This window comes from Vicugna pacos, chromosome 17 (assembly GCF_048564905.1).
Source record: "Vicugna pacos chromosome 17, VicPac4, whole genome shotgun sequence".
NCBI lineage: Eukaryota > Metazoa > Chordata > Mammalia > Artiodactyla > Camelidae > Vicugna > Vicugna pacos.
The window spans coordinates 31,446,428-31,460,655 of NC_133003.1; the positions used below are offsets into that span (position 1 = coordinate 31,446,428).

At 43.2% G+C, this 14,228-nt stretch overlaps 1 protein-coding gene across 5 annotated transcripts in view; it reads left to right on the forward strand.

Annotated features, from left to right (window-relative positions):
• PTPRG (protein tyrosine phosphatase receptor type G) overlaps positions 1-14,228 on the forward strand; it is a 658,718-nt gene that overhangs the window by 481,337 nt on the left and 163,153 nt on the right. The window lies entirely within an intron of this gene.

Consider the following 14,228-nt stretch of genomic DNA (forward strand, 5'->3'; position numbering starts at 1 on the left):
GAGCTTAAGGAGCATAGAGTAGAACCCCTATCGGTGGATTCAGCATCTTTTGTCTGGGCACTTAGGGGTCATGAGTCACAGGTTCTGCAGCTCCTGGGGGTGACGTGGAACCCTTGGCATGTATTTCAGGTCATCAGGAACACATCACTTGTCTAGTAGCAAGTTGTCCGTCATTCACACATCACACATCAACTTAGGGCTCTTCTCAAGTTTCTTAATCTGTTCATTTAATAAACATTCAGTGAGCACTGCCCTGTATGCTCCACCTGGGACACAGCAGTGAGTGTGGCAGGTGCAATTCCAGCTTCAGGGTAAGGACGTCTGGCACAATTATCTTCTGTAGTAATGTTGACAAATGGAGGGGTTACTGCCACCTTCCTTATCAGTGTCAAGGTTATATGACAGTAACCGATCTTTATCATCATATGTTTAAAATAGAATTCCTGAATTTTATTCTCATGGTAACCCTAATGAGTCTCATTATTATATAATATTTTAAAAATATCTTCTGCCCAGGAAAAATTACATTCTCTGTACCAACACTGAGAAGGAGGTGATGTAGGTGGATTTTCTACCACTTCCACAGTTTCGCCATCGTGGACACAGACGTGGAATTCTAGCAGGGAAAGGGATGATATCACTGACTCATGGTGGGTGATTTTTTTTTTCTCTCTCTAATGTAAAGTGGATTCTAGGATCAGAGTTAGTTAGCCTGTTTGTGGACCGACTTGGGAGACACCACACACAGAACAGAGAAGTCCGAAGAGCCCTAACTCAGGCAGGAAGTAAGATCAGAGGGTGTAGAACTCCACGAGGAACTCCACATTCAGTGACTGACTGTTGTCTTTCCAGGGGTGTCAGTACGTGATTCTCGTCCAGTCCTAGTCCTGATTTTATTTGGTCCCCCTCAACCACTGGAAAGCCTCACAGTATCTTTAGTAAAACTGTGCTTTTTCCCTGGAAGCAGATGGCTGATGGATTTCATGTAGCACCGCTCTTTGCAGTGTAACAGATCTGAAAAAGATCTTCTTACATTCTTTTTTTTTTTTTTCATTCTGTAGTACTGAACGTCTCTGGATGTGTACAGCTTTTGCCCAGTCTCTTTTCTAAGGGTTCATACGGTTTTCTGGGAAGAATATAGTAATTAATACTAAGATAAGAACCTTATTGAAAAGAAGAATAGTAGCTGTCTCTTTTCTTGATTACCTTCACCAGAAGTATCAATGCCAGGCTGCTCTCAGCATTAAGCACTTGATTTCCTATATTGAACCGTATTCTCTCTCATCTATAAATTAGAGGTGCTGAAGGTGTTCCAATTAATTTTGAGAACCAGGGAAATGTGAAACAGCTCGTGGTGGAAATGGAAATTGCAGACCTGAGGTTGGTTATATCTCACTTTTCACAGTGGACGTGCCTGTGATGGATTATGTCTCAATAAAAATTTTGTCAATAGAATTAGATTCTTAGGTGCATCACAGGAGCTCACTGTTCCAACGATTTGTGTGGTAAATTATTCATACAACACAGCATACTCCTATAAAATGATGAATCACCTCCAAATTTCAGTTTTGATTTTTTGTGTCCCCCACGTTTTCATAAAAAGGAGGTTTCTGGGCCACTAAAGGAATACTGACATGCCTACAGCATAAAAAATGTGTGTGAAATATTGTAACAACATATACCGTGATGATAAAGGCAGTTTTTTAAATAATTCAACCAATATGTTTCTAAGTCCCAGGCAATTGCCTATTAACTTGAAGAAATGTTTATGTCAGCTATAAATAACATAAAATGGATTAAGACTTCTCTTGTGATTTTTTTTTTCCATGTGAAATTGAGTTACGTATGATAGTAAGTTTTCTTGGCTTATCTTGTAACAAAGAAAAAGTGCAAAATATACTTTCCCGTGTATGAATACTGATAAGCCCTCCGGAAAGTGGCAAACTAACCAGAGTTCTGGTCAAAGATAAAACGCTGAAAACACTGATTTGTTCATTCATTCATTCATTCATTTACTCACTCATTCATTGCTTACACATTCATCAAGCACCTACTTGCATCAGGCACTGTACGAAGTGCTTATTGCTTCCTGATTTTCCTGTTGCAGAGAAGGCTTTTAGTCGGTGCTTTATAGAATTTTTGGCATTTATGGATGAACCCTTGCATTCTCACTCAGACTGCCTTAACAGAAAGTGTACCAGTTAGCCATTGATTGCCTCTCAGTTGCAACCGACCCTTCGCTGCCCGTTGTTGGGATACTGGAGCCGAACCCTCCAAAGACTTCTTCCAAATGGTAGCTTTGTCAGTAGAGGGCGCAGCGGGACACTGCAGAGGGTTGAAGCGTCCCCGGCTGCTTCTGTGAGCTGTGGATGGGAGTGGTTGGCAGCTGGGTGGCAAGAGGGTGGCTCAGTGGCATTCATGTTGCCAGCCCTCCCAACAGCTCCAGCCCACATCCTCCGGCAAGCCGCTTCACCACTGGGCGGGCTGCTCCTTCAGTCCACCTCCAGCCTACCTGCATGCTTAGCAGTTCGTCTGTCCTATGCCGAGGCTCTCTGGTAAATTTCTCCACCATCCAGCACACCACTCTTCTGCGTGTGCCCCGGCCAGCTCTCACTCACCAGCAGGGCTCTCTGCTGCCCAGTGGGCCAGTTCCCTGGACCATCACCAGCACACACCCTCTGGCAAGTCCCATGCTCTGGGTTCAGGGTCATGTTCCTGTGCCATCCACATCCTCCTCAAAGAGGTCTCAGTATCAGCCTTGTGGGGAGGGCCTTCTGAATTCTTAATTTCTTCCTCGCTCCCTCTCTGTTCTAGAATTAGTGGCCACTTTCAGCCTTTGCTTCTCCTGTTCCCCTGACAGCTCTTTGTCCCCACCCTCCACCCATGCCTTTTTTGGTGGTTAACCACCTTTTACTTGACAGCAGTTCTTTATATTAAATTTTCCCTGTTCAAACTACCAATATGGTTTCTGTCTCCAAAATGGATCCTGACTTAAGGGGAAAAAAAGGGGGACAAGACAAAATCCACCTGCAAAAAGGATTAAGTGCTCTTGAACTGCCAAGTTGTGACCAACACCCTATTTTCTTTGACATTCTTTGATATTTCTGCTTAGTAACTGATTTTATTTTAGTATGGATTACATCAGACAGTCCGTAATCCGGTGCTGAATATTCCCACCAGCATTACTGCACTGAGTACAAAATAAGTAAATACCCTTTTATGCCTTTATAGTATGACTGCATTTATCCACTCAGCAGAGATTTATTCAGCCTTGTCGACGTGCTTGGCACTGGAGTAGGTGCTAAAAAAAGGAATGATACTCAAGCCCTGCTTTGCAAGTTTGTCAGGGAGACAGGACCTGAGTGTGTGAAAAGTTAACGAACAATGCAATAGAGTTTGCATTAGCATTTGTATTGCTTCATATTTCTAGACTAAGTAATGTTGCAGAACACCGGTATCCTGTTCCGTGCGATCTGTTCACATTTCTAAGCGCGTGAGAATTCATTTGTCTTTTCAATTGTTTCCCATTTACCCTCCATGCACGATACTTGCTGGTATGAATTTCAGGGGCTGCAAACTGGTAGGTCCTCTGTAATACATGAAAATAGTTCATGACACCAGATCTTTGAAATGGTGTCTGAAGATGCACACTTTGGGACTTTGCGAAGCATTTCTTTTACTGTATAAATCACTGAAAGCCAGCTGTGCAGGATGAGGCAGGAGTACTTTGTGGAATCTCACTGGTTTGGAGAGAGTGGAGGGCTCTATGCAGACCCTCCACGCAGGCCAGATTCACAGAGTCAGATTGAGAGTTTGGTATTCCTTCACATGTGTCCACGCTGCAGAGTAATGTTTAAGATGCTGTCATCCCAGAGTTGTACTAGTGAATCCCTTGAGTGGAATTGTGTGCCCTTCTCTGTGCAGTGCTGGCAGAGAACTTAAATCACACACACAGGCAGTGCTGTGTGGAGCTCTGAACCGTTACAGAAGGTGGCGCTCTGAAATTGGCCAGACGGGGCGTTCCCGCATGTGCTTTGAGGAACGCTATTCCCGGAAGACGCTTGACCTTGGGAACTGTCATCTAGTTTATAATGCCCTCCGTTTCTCAGAGACGGACAGTGCGGTTTAGCATCACAGGGGCTCTCGGATAAGCCCTGAAATGAAAACAACTGTAATTTTCCAACATGGTATTCCGGAAATATTGTCCACCCCAGATCTTTTTGCCCTTTTTTTCCCACCGAAATAGTTTCCCCTGTATGAATTAGGAAATCTGGCTGTTGCTGCTTATCTTTCTTCATAGACGCCTTCACCTACTTGTGTGTGTGTGTGTGTGTGGGTGGGTGGGTGTGGGTGTGATGTCTCTAAGGAGGGTTCCTTGAGGAATGGGAAAGAAACAGCAGCTCACACTCAACCTACTCCTCCAGACTGGCCTCACATGTCCACTCCCGTCCCCTCTGCTGTGACGGCTCTTCCCAAAGTCACTTTGGGGTGTGTTTCTTCAGCTCTTCCCTGCCTTTCAGTGTGAACCATGTCACTTCAGACCCTATTCCACTACAGAGAATCCCATGCATCACAATTCAGAGGAGAAAAATGATGACTCCTGTCTGAGAACTCGGTCTGTTCACTCTGGGCCTTTTGGGTGAAACAGTGTCTTACTCTTAGTGAAACATTTCCTTGTTTCCTTGTCCAGGTCCCGGGGAGGTCCCGCTTGCTCAGTCCACTGAGACATTGAATATTGGCATTTTCTGCTCCCATCCCCTGGCTTGTCTTTGTCACTTGCTGTAATATAGACATACACGAATTTATTCATTTATCATTTGCATATTTGATATAAACATACCAAATTTGATATGTATGCAAATCAAAATCACAAAATACACATAGCACGTCTGAAATACATACATGTTTATCAAAGTTGATATATACAAATATATCAGCACTTAAATACAGTGTTTTTTTCAAAACGCAAATGCGTTTTTCTGGTTCTAAAAATAATCATGTTGTACTAATTTCAAGCAGCATGAGGGTCCATTAAGGAGAAAGGGAGATGGGATGCCCTTGATCCCAACCTCCAGAGAGAACTGCTGATGCTTGCTCTGTCTGCCGTCAGAAGTTTTAAAAGCATTTATAAATAAGCGTCACCCAAAGAGGATGAAGCTCTGCCATAAAGTGGTTTTTACCTTAGTAACGTGTCGTAGTCACGTTTTGATCTTGGAAGATGCAGACCTTCCTCATCCTTTTTTAACCACTTTGTAGTGTTACGCTGCATGGTGATAACAGTAATTCATGTAACTAGTTAGCTATTAATGGATTTTTGTTGTTGTTGTTTCCAACTTTTTTTTTTATAATGAACAACACCGAAGTGTTGTATCCACATCTTTCTGCCCTCATCCACGTATCCAAGTATTCTTCTTTACATAAACTCCTAGAAGCAGATTTCCTGGGTCAAGAGTATGCCCAGTGTTCAATTCGAAAGGCTGTCACAGATGACACCACCCTAGCAAGGAGGTCCGTGCTCCTTTGATAAGTTTCTTGTCAACACGGGGCATTTTTTATTTGAAGGTCGTGAGTACTTGTGCTGTTACTGAATTTCATCCCTCCTCCTTTCTATCTGTATCGCTTAATTTCTTCACATACTTCAATGGTTTAAGTTATATGAGAAAGCCAATAGGGAACAAAGAAAGAAATGTTGACCTGTAAACAGACCAAGTTAATTTAAAAGGAAACTAATTTTTAACCTGAAATAAATATGGCAATTTACACACCTGGGCTAGTATTAGTGGACATAACTTTGCTAGAATGGGATTCAGCTGAATGTGTCAGTTGTACAGAAGCACAGTCAAAGCTCATAGATTTTCAGGCCATCAGGAAAATATAGATTTTCAGGCATCATCACATTTGTCTCCTCTCTTATCGTCCTGCCTTCTGATTATTCCTTACCCCAATGACCAGACGGAATTTTCGTCTGTCTTGGGTTTGGTAGTAGGTGGTATACATAGTATTTATAATTCACAGATAAACGTCCTGTTGGTTTATCTTCTCGAGACTAATGCAAATGACTGAAAATCACAAACAAAAAATTTCCTTTCCCCCAGGAGATGAAAGATAATGTTTATCTTCGGCGCAGACCTTCCAGTAAAGTTTTGTTCTGTAGTTTTGAATGTCAACAGATTTTCCAAGGGCTGGAAATACACACAGGCGGGTTCCCACTTTGTGAAAAGTGATGGATAATGGAGCAAAGCCTGTGGAAGTCATGTTGGCTCCTCACTGACAGCTAAGCCCAAAGAAGAGAGTGTGTCGCTTACAGAGGTGCTTGAAGTCAGTGTTCCTCATTTGTCTTTATTATCTAAGGATTTCAGCCGAGATGATAGAGTGTAACTGTACCAGGCACAGTATTGACTGATTCAAGATACATAATAGTGAGAAAGAATGAAAGGAGGAAGGTTGTTCAAAAGTAGGCTATGATGTTTTTAATTAGCTAATCACAGTTTGTATATATGGAAAGCAGTTTTTCCAAGTATATTGTATTGTATGTATTATATTATTATAATACAGAAATAGCAGTGTTTGGGGGTGCTTATGCAATAAATGATGATTGTATCAGTTTTCATGACAGCCATAAGAGGGCTATTGATGCTTTATTTCAGGGTTGAGGGAAATGAATCTCAAGGTGAAGAGACTTGCCCAAAGTCAGCCAGGTCGCCAAAACTCAAACCTCAAGATCCGCCCGACTTAAAGTCCTTGCACTTGACAGTCATGCTCTCCTGACTCCAAGGGTCATGAAGCTGATTGAGAATCTGTTGCCATGACTTCTGGTACCTTTGAGTAAGGGTCAGATTCAATGTCATTGCTGTTCTGCCCGCTTTCTTAAGGCGTTGCGTGCCGCCCTGATGTGCTTTGTTGGCTGAAAACCTTTCCGTAAACTGCCTCAAATTGCTGATGGTTTATATGACCGAAAGCGAAATCATTTCGCAATAAAACAGCAAATGATTGGATAAATAAATCATAATACGTTCGTATGATTGGATTCTCTACAGCAACGAATAAGAACAAACCACTGCTACCTGGAACTTGGGTGAATCTCACAGATACAATGATGAGCGAAAGTAGGTGAAACAGGAAACCAGTGTATGATTCTGTTGCTGTACGTGGGGAATATGGGGATGTCCCCTGGGAGGGGATCAAAAGGGAGCTCTCGGCTGCTGGAAATATTTGTCTTCATCTGGACTAAGGTTGCATGGGGGTGTATGTCTATGTATATACATCTGTGAAAATTCTTACAGTTGTATACTTAAGGTTCATGTAATTTATCATTTTATGTTCTATCTCAATTAAACATTGACATAAAAAGTAAATCACAACACTCATTTCATCCAGGGCCTCAGTGTCTGTGGGGAGGGGTCATTTAATCTAAGGACCTGTGCATCTCAGAGTTGATGCCTAATGAGACCTCTTACTGACGTACAGCTTACGTGTGGGTTGGTTATCTGACAGTCTTGAGGAGCTAATACGCAGCAAGTCATCTAAAAATAATTCTGAAGGTTCCGAGTTAACAGTTTACATCTCACTGCGTCTTTACGCTGAAGCGTTTACGTTCTGTATTCGCAGGAGAACTCTCCAGGGTTCTGACTTTTAGTGACACTTCGCTTGGTTGCATACATCCCAAGACTTTGGCTTTATTAGAAACTGGTCGCCCCCTTATTATTCAAAAGGACCAGCTCTAATCATTTACTGAGGCTTAGATTGTTTTGAAAAAGCAATAATTTAGCAGGCAAATACCTTTTAAAAAGGTATTATCTGAAATGGTGAGAGAGTTGGAGAGCCAAGAGGGGACCTCTCCAAGTTCACCGACAAACTGCTGTCTGTGGGTCATCCTCCACACTGTTCCACCAACAGAATTACTGCCCTGCGCCCCACGTGACAGTGTTGAACTCTGCAGATTAGCATTCGGAAATGACTCTCACACCTCCCGGTGCACTCTTAGCCCCTTGGAGTTACCTTAGCAATGATACCAAGATCTGAATAACCCACCACCTGTGAAGAACTGTTTTGCATTGAGGGCGGGTTTCATGTGATGTTTACAGATAGTCACGGTTCATCTACTACACCGTAAAACTGGGGCAGTTTCTTCACCGTCATGGGAAGTCTCTCTGCTTGCGAGTTGCGCCTTCTGTAACTGCAGTCAGCGAGTCACTCTCCAAAGGTTTTTTTGAAGGCCTAGTGTGGGCTTCCTATTACCCTGCCTATGGAAACAAAACTCAAAGTCTAGTTGACATAATGTTAATACTGTAACTACTGATAGTCTTATGGGATAAATTTACAGGCTTGGGGCACAGTACAGAGAGAAAATTTTCATTCTCTCTTTTTTTGGCTCTTGTTCATCTGATAGATATGTCTGTAGTCAAATATATTCTAGTTTAATCATTGGCACTTATTAGGTGCTTAGTAAATATTTGTTGAGTGTGTGAATTAGTGAATTAATGAATGGGTGGGTAGGTGGTTGAAGGGATGGAGTTTATCACTGATAATTTAACAAAAACATTGATAGATCAACATTGGCGGGGAGGTTACAGCTCAAGTGGTGGAGCACATGCTTAGCATGCATGAGGTCCTGGGTTCAATCCCCAGTACCTCCTCTAGGAATAAATAAATAAACCTAATTACCTCCCCTCACCCCCCACCAAAATAAAACCATTACATAATACAATAATAAATAAATAAATAATTTTAAAAAAGAAAATGAGCAAATACCAGAGGCACAAGGAAGAAAATTTTTTTAATGTATAAAATCTTCACATATGCTTGGCACTATGCTAAGTAGTCTGTGTGCATTATCTCATTTCTGTGGACTGTCTCAACAGTTCTGTTGAGGAAATACTCTTAACTATCTCCATTTCACAGACTGAAGAAACTGAGGCTTAAGGGATGTTAAGCAATTTATTTCCTTAAAGCTGGGATTGGCAAACTTTTTAAGAAAGAGCCCAAATACTAAATATTTCTGGATTTTCCAGTTCTTGTCCCAACTGCTCCATGCTGTCATTGTGTGACACGGGCAGTATGTAAACCAGCGGTCTGGCTGTGTTCCAGTAAAACTTTAGTTACAAAAACCATCAGTGGGTGGGAATGTTCCAGTGGCCGTAGTCTGCTGACCTCTGTCACACCTCATCAGTGGTGGGACTCTGATGTGAACCAAGACAACATGACTTTGAAGATTGTGTGTTTAATTAGGAGCAAATTAAGATCTATTTTTAAAAAAGCAGAAAACTCACTTCAGCAGTCCTTAATTTATTCTTCTCTTCCTCCTTCTATTATTATTGTTGTTGTTGTTGTTGTTGTTGTTTATTTTTTGCTTTTCTCTTTTAAAACCTCCGAAGTCCCTTCAAAGAAAATAAAACCAAAGCCCATCTCACTGTAATATCCCCTGGTCTGTAAGCTGTGGGAAGTAAGACCTATTATCAGACGCATTCTTACATCTCTCCCTTGCAGGTCCACTCTGAGAAGTGTGTCATCATCCACTTGCCCAGAGTGATTAAGTCACTCACCTCAGGTCACACAGCCAGTATACAGCCAGGACTTGAATCAAATTCTTTGGACGTAAAACTCAGAATTCTTTCAACTCTCTAGATGCCCTGACTAAAGTTTTAACTTTCTCTCCACTGTTTCTTTCCTCTTTTCCACCACTTCAATAGGTGCCTGTTACTCTTTTCAGAAAACAAACATTTGTTATTGTCGGCTTGAAGACAGAGCTGGCAATATAAAATCCAATTAAATAAAGTGATAACCAAAATTTCATTAACAGTGACTTGACTGAAATAAAAAGAGGTTCATCTGGGGTTTGTTAGGACTGCAGCCTGAGAGACACAGATTCAAGAAACACTGGACTTGTGTTCCTCTGGGCTGTGAAACAGGGAAGGCTTATAAAGGCAAAACCCATAAAGTTACAGTTACATAGGTTGTTTATCAGGAATATAATTAGAGCTGGCAAGAAGTAAGGGTGCTTGTTAAGTAAGGTTTGGTTGGGATCCAAAATGGTTGCGCAGTTACAGGGGGAGACCTTGAGACCATCGGGTTGCAGCTGGCAGATGTTGGTCTGAATGTACGGCTAGGGGGTGTCCTTGGTCTGTTACAGTCCACAGAAAGTTCAAGTTCTCAGTGGTGCAAGGACCACGTGTGAGACCAGATCCTCAGTGACAGCCTGATTCCACTTCTGTGGGCCTGAAGTCTGATTACTTCATTATCATTTTAATTTGTCATTGAAAATATGAGCCCTGCCTTCAGGGAGCTCTGAGCTCAGTCAGGAGGCAGGTGTTTAAATAGGTCATGGACATGTAGTCAGCACTAAGAGAGAGCACGTGGTTTAGATGGTACCAGGGTGACAGTTGGAGGGGATGAGGACCTCTGGCCTGCTTAATCTTTGAGGCTCCTCCAGCCTGGATTGCCTCTTATGCACTGATCCCCTGGGCTACCCTCTACTCTGACCTTCAGGTGCTGACAGGCAGAGGTTGGTGCTTGGAGGGAGCTAAACAGAGTGATGGTTAGCAGATGTGTGGGATGGGCAAGTTCGAATGGGTGGTCAGGGAAGGCTTCTTGATGGAGCCACACTGAGTTGAGGTCTGAAAAATGAGACGCTCTTCTGCATAGAACTGAACGAGGAAACTTCTCTCCGAAGGGTGAGCAGAGCAAAGTACCGGAGGCAGTGAAACGCTCAGGAGGAAGGGGAGGGAGGAGGTAGGAGGAAGAGAAAGAGGTAGGAGGCCAATGGGGTTGGCCTGTAGTGAACCTTGGGAATCATGAGAATTATTATTATAATTATTACTGTGCGGGAAGAATCTGCAGGTGGCCTGGTTACAGATCCAGGAGAACTTTGCAGCAGGCCTGTGTTGTGATTGGATTTACTTTTCAAAGACCATTCTAACTCAGTGGCTCTCACTCTCAGAATCACTGGAGAGCTTTTAAACACCAGATGCCTGGCCACCCCTCAGCTCAGTCAGAACAGTGTGTCCTTGCTGTCCCTTGTTTCTGTTTTACTCTGATTAGGAAGTGACCCCAGCGGGCAGCCAGCGGAGAACCACTGGTCTGACTGCTGTGTGGAGGACTTCCTGGAGGGCGCAGCAGAGAAAACTGAGAAACCGGTTAGCTGAGACCATCAGAGGTTGCTGAGGTTAAAGGTGGTGGTGGCCTGGGCTAGAGTCAGAGGGGAGGAGCTGGGGAGAGGTGGTGGACACATTCAAGTTCTGCTTAAGAGTTAGAATCAGCTGGACTTTCTAATGCATCAAATATGAGTGTGGCAGGAAAGGGAAGAATCAGAATAATTCGAAATTTGGGGGATTGGTCTACTGGGCTGAAAGATGATAACCATTGTATTGAAATGAAATTTTGGCCTGGAGGTGGAAGGGTCATGATTGACTGGATTTGGCTTGGAACCCCCCAAACTCCTGGTCTGTCGGTAGCCGGAAGTAGTGGTGTGTTTATATCTTTGTGTGTGTTTGTGTGTTCCTGGTTGTGTCCCAGCAGACATGCCTGTGCCTCTTTGGGGACAGAGTGTCTGTAGCTACATTTTTTAAGAATCTTGGATGTGTTAGTCACTGTGCTTAACATTTATTTCATCCTCTTAATCACCCTATGCAGTTAAGGGGGAGTACTCTCCATTTTACAGATGAGGAAATTGAGGCACAGTGAGACTATAATGAACTGTCCTGTGATCACTTAGCTGTTAACTGGAAGAGCCTGGTTTTGAACCCGGGTCTGCCAACCTGGTTTCAAAAACTCTGCACTGAACCACTGTGCTAGTCTCAGAAACCCAAATTGCTGTTTCCAGCGAGTGCATCACATTCACCTACAGGAAATCCCTCTGCATTGTTTTTTAAGGAGTGACTTATTCTCACATTATTGTCAACAGCAGTTTTTATAAGATAAGCTTTTTTTTCTGGTTAAATGTTACCTACCTGTATCCCACTGGGCCCATTTTTTCCAACTGAGCTGCTGGAGGAATTGAAAAATCCTGCGTACTGTTGCTTAAATAAGTAGATGGCATGCCCTGTGAAGAAGTTGCACTATTTTCTCAGAGGAGAAAAAAGTTGGCCCAGGGAGGCAATGATTGCTGGAAACAAACTTCCTGGCTTTCCATTTTGTTCTGCTACAAATGGCACGTTCTATCAGTCAAGGCCTGCTGGGACAGATTCTGTCTTTCCTTGTTGCAGTTTAATTTTATCCTCTGTTGAGCTCAGGTGCATTTTAAATACAAAGCTGAACTGTTTGGTTAGCATTAATCTTGTGTCCTCCTTGAGATGGGGCTGGCTTTTGTTAGGCTTGTCACTTACTTAAAATGATTCTTTAATTTAATAAATGTCTAATTTGAAGACATTTGTCCACTTAAGTAATCTTTTCGTATCCTCCAAAACGTTGTTTACTGAAATCTCTTAAATCAGACACTCTGACAGCTTCTGTGGTGTCTGCTGAAAACCATTTTTGTAGGTTTGTTGGTGGATGAAGTAGAATGTTTAGAAGAGTTTTAACTGGTTGATTTTAGAGGACAGTGACAGGGAGCTTAAGTTCCCCTTAGAGTATGAGGCACTACAGTCCTCCTGTGAGTGTGTGGTTTGGAATAGGGGATGCCCTGTGAGGTATTGGTTGGGAGAGTGGATTGATACTTAATCAATTTTCAGAGACTACACTGTGGGAGCAATCATTCAGTGCCCCAGAGGAAGCACAGAGTAGAAATAGCCCCTCCAAAAAAACAAGCGTTGGGGTGTGTAATTAGTTTGCACTTGGCTTGCTTGCTATGAATCAGAAACAAAGGCTGCTCACACTGGCGCATTTTGCTCTGCCCCTCGCCCAGGGGCAGCTTTCATTAAGAAGGTGTTAGGTTTGATGCTGCAGTGTACTGGTTTTCTATGTTTGTTTAAACATAGAAGCCACTGAAAACTCTTTGCCTGCCCCAGAATGTATTATCAGTGATTATCAGCTCCATGTGGGGATCGCCGATAATTTCCACCACCTTTTCCTAGTCGAAAGTTAGATTCTAAACATACTGCTTCCTGTCAAACTTTACAAGCTATGATGTAACATAGCAGCTCAGGTCTAAGAGGGCTAAGTGTTTATTCAGAAGGCTAGGAACTGCCTTCACAGACTGAGGACAGTGGTGATGAATGGATTCTCTATGGAAGCCAAGGCCCTCATCCCCTCTGTAGGAGCTAGAACTAGACTCATTCTGGGGTCTCATCTGTAAGTACCCCTGGGGAAGGACCCCCCCTTCCACTCTCCCTTAGGTTGCTGGCAAAATTGAGTTCCTCCAGGGCCGTTGTACTGACGACCTCAGTTCCCTTCAGCACCTCGCCACATGTGCCCCTCTGGCATGGCTATTTACTTCACCAAAGGGTGCCAGCCAGGTAGGCCGTAGTCAGCGTCTGCTAGCAAGACGGAGATCAGAATCTCCTGTTACCTAATCACAGACGTAGCTTCCGTTTGCCTTTGCTGCATTCGCTGGTTTAAAATAAGCCACAAGATCAACTCACCCTCAGAGGGTGGAGATTTGTAGGGCCTGAATACCTGGAGTCAGGGATCATAGGGAGATATCCTAGAGTCAGCCACCACAACACGCAGTGGGCACTCAGTGCTTATTTGTTGAGTGAATGAGTGTTAAGAACTGGGTTCTTATGATTTGGGCAAAAGACACCATTATCATTTTTCCCCCATCACACACTCTTTCCGTAACTGTGAGATGAGCAAGTTTTGTTTTAATATTTTATGTACGATATCTACATGATATTTACATGGTCGTCCCCCATCCTTCATAAGGCCACCTGGACGCCTGGTTACTGAACTTCAGGTTTATCCAAAATGATGACCTGACCTACTCCTAAAGAGGAATTTTTTCAGGGGAAGGATCAATCTGGCGACCCCTCTGATCCGATATGCCTCGTCTCTTAAGTTGCTGTATGCATGGTGGGGATTTAAAGCAGTCCCCCACATCATGCTTTCTGGATTCCGAGTCTTTTGTAAATGGAGTGCCCGGAGCAGGGTGTTTTGCTTCGAGGGAATGAAAAATCAAGGGTGAGAGTTCACCTCTAAAGCGTTTTAGTCAAAGCTACGTGTGGGAACAGCTCGGCATTCTCCCCCAAGCCTTTGATATTGTTGCGGCTTTTTAGCACGTGGCAGGGTTATTCACAAGAGGAAGTCAACGTTGTCCAGCATTGCCACACCGATTCAAGAGAAACTTGCAGGCAAGT